We start from the raw sequence: 3574 nt of genomic DNA, 5'->3' as shown, positions 1-3574 counted from the left end.
CTTGTCTGGCTCATTTAATTACCTTTTTAATCACGGCTCTGGCAAAGGGTTCTGGGACCCTTGTTTCCGTGCTGTGTTGAGCAGTGTTCCATGCCATTAGCACTTCTGGTGCTAATATTCAAGCACTCAACATTAAAATTCACTTTCCTTGGTCACTAGTGTGAGTAAAACTTGGCCACTCAAATGTTTCCAGGAAGAAAAAACATGCAGCTAATGTTTCAAATTTGAGCTAACAAATATGCAGGGAAACATTTTGCTCTTGTGTGCACTGCAGAGAAAATTTTGACTACAAAGTGACCATTGGTTTATTACCATAAAAATTTGTGCAGTTTGCCAAATTACAAATCATAGGACTGGAAGGGACCTCAAGAGGTCGTCTACTTCAGTCTCCTGCATTCAAGGCAGGACTAAGCATTATAGACCATCCCTGACAGAGGTTTTGTCTAACCTGCTCTTAAAAATCTCCAGTGACAGAGATTCCACATCCTCCCTTGGCAATTTATTCCAGTGCTTAACCACCCTGACAGCTAGGAAACTTTTCCAAATGTCCAACCTAAACTGCCCTTGCTGCAAATTACGGCGACTGCTTCTTGTCTTGCAACTGATACAAATTAGCCACATTTTAAACAAATTGAACAAATATATTTTCAGTCTTGTAAAGCAGACAAAATTGCTCACTACCTGGAAATATTCCAGAAAATAATGAACCAGATGGGGGGAAATGATGGGACATGGATTGTCACGACAGGGTTAACATTTTGCCTCTCGGTTTTATGCCCACTCTACCCACTGTTTTTATACCAGTGTAACTATGTCAGTTAGGGGTGTGACTTTTTAACCAATATAATTAAGTTATACAGCCCTTAATGTGGACACAGTTATACAGGCATATATCTGTATAACTGTATTCCACACTACTAGGTTTGCACTGGTTTAACTATACTATGTAGAGAAAGCCTTAAATAGAAAATGGAATCTGGGAAGGTGAGGTCTCTGAGGCCCAAGATGGCATAGAGGTTCAATTTCTTTTAACTCCAAAGAATTTCTTCTCCAGCTCATCGATGAGATCATTAAGGAAGGCACTGGAAAGTTCAAAAAGCAGCTGCCTGTGTGACATGTAGGCTGTAGACAAACCTGTTCCTTTTGATCTCGGCCCTTTTAAACATGGGGTTCATTAAAATGAGATAATGTCAAGCACTGAGAATCTCTGTGCTTTAACTATCCCCTTTTATTTTTACATCACAAGAAGAATAGCTAACAGGAGCGATGAAGTGACAGGAGCCTGTGGAAAGGGTGTTGTGACCAGATGGTAAATGTTGTACAGTAAATTATCACTTACAACACTGCAAGACTTTGAAGATGTTTCTTTTGGTTTTGGAGAAGAAATCAAATACCCTGAGAATGTTCTGTAATCAGTGACAGGAGGAGCTCACAAGAGACTAGTTCACAGAGACACTTTTTTTTTGCTTTTTTTTTAAATTCTGGAGCATAATTTCTATTCCCATATCCTAAACTTTCTCCTACAAAAACGTAATGTACACGTGTATATACGTTCTCAAGCATATCCTTCATTTGCCTGTGCAGATACCTGTGTGTGAATACAATTAACTGATTTCTCCCCACAAATACAGATTTGAGCACAATATATACATACCTCACTTAAAAAAATCTATAGTAATAGGCAAGATGATCTACACATAGTATAAGGAGTTTCTTTCTTTCTTAACTCTTTCACTGCCTTGAAGCCAAAATTCCCACTGATGTCAATATGACCAATATATTGGCTGCTAGGATATACATCACTTAATAATTATGTGCTGCAATTGTACAACCCTTCTGGTGTTATGCTGTCATAAAAATGCTAAACCCAGGCAGCAGAGTAACATATTTCATGTAGGTTCCTTCCAGAATTGCTTGTAAAGGTTAAAACAGGAGACTAATGAACCAAGCTGATGCCCAAAAGGATTTAGGTAGTCAGAATTATACTCTTGAGTTATAGTATAGTGCAGGGGTCGGCAACCTTTCAGAAGTGCTGTGCCGAATCTTCATTTATTCACTCTAATTTAAGGTTTCGCGTGCCAGTAATACATTTTAACGTTTTTAGAAGGTCTCTTTCTATAAGCCTATAATATATAACTAAACTATTGTTGTACGTAAAGTAAATAAGGCTTTTTAAATGTTTAAGAAGCTTCACTTAAAATTAAATTAAAATGCAGAGCCCCCCCGGACTGGTGGCCAGGACCTGGGCAGTGTGAGTGCCACTGAAAATCAGCTCGCGTGCTGCCTTCGGCACACATGCCCTAGGTTGCCTATCCCTGGTATAGTGCAACAATAGCCGGTAGCAATCCTATTCCAGTAAGTGGGAAATAATAACATTGTAGTTAAATATATGGAATTCACTGTAAGAAATAAAATGAATTCAGTATCATACTTACTTTGCATTGCTATAGCTCCTTCCAGCTGAGGATCTCAGTACTTTCCAGACATTAATGAGTTCATCCTAACAATTTCCATGTGAGGGAAGGAATTATTATCCCCATTTTACGGACTTGGAAACTGAGGTGCAGATGCCGAGATCTATTAAGGGATTCAAGTGTTGCAATGACAACATGTAAGTGGAGGAACTCTTATCTTCACCTGGTTTGCAGATCTCACTGGGGCTTAGGTAAGAGAGAGCCATCTAGCCATTTACAGTTAGGCATTGTGCCCATGCCCAGAGGCAGAAGCGTAGGCACATGGGGAACTTTTACAGCCAAAATGTAGGTGCTGATGAGTTTAGAACCCTAAAGATAGGGTTACCAGATGTCCCATTTTCAAAGGGACGGTTATATTTAAGCCCTCCTGCTGGTATCCCGACTTTTTCTAAAAAACGGGCAAATTGTCCCATATTTTCTGTCTTCCCCCCTCCTCAATACTGGCAGATCCTGCTGCTGGCCAGATCCCTGCTCGCCAGCCACTCACCTATCAGTGGTGAGTGGTGGGGTCCAGTGGCCAATGATGGGGGTGGGTGTGAAAGGCTGCTGGCGGAGTGAAGATGCAGCGTGTGGAGCCAACCACTCCCCATGCTTGTCCATCGGCGCAGCCCCTGCTGTGTGCCAGCTCTCGGCGAGCAGGGCCCTGCCCCCCATCCTGTTTCTGGCTGGCTGTGCAGTGCGATGATTGGTGAGTGCGGACAGGCACCAGGTAGGGGCCAGTTACGTGTCACCTCTGCTGCCCACCCATTAGACCTTCACATGCTCCCCCTCTCACTGTCGGCTCCCTACTTTGCCCCTTTGTCCTCAACCCCCTCAGACCTGCTGCTCCTCCACATTCCCACTGGTGGGGCGCATCCTGCTTCCAGCACTGTGCGGAGAACCAGCCCCTGGTCCGAGTGCTCAGCTCACCAACAGCCTGGCAGGCAGGCTTCTTCCTTCCCCCACTGCCTCTGGCTGGGTCGGTGCCCTGGAAAAGCCCAAGACCCTCTGGCCTGGGGCACTGGCCAGGAGGAGATGAGCCCTGCACAGCACTGGCACAGGGAAGCCTCTCTGCCCCTCAGCTAAGCTCTGGAGTGGTGGTGGGGGGAAGCAAGTTCCAG

This window comes from Mauremys reevesii, linkage group 1, assembly GCF_016161935.1.
Source record: "Mauremys reevesii isolate NIE-2019 linkage group 1, ASM1616193v1, whole genome shotgun sequence".
In the NCBI taxonomy this organism is placed as follows: domain Eukaryota; kingdom Metazoa; phylum Chordata; order Testudines; family Geoemydidae; genus Mauremys; species Mauremys reevesii.
Note: the sequence above shows the minus strand (reverse complement) of the source record.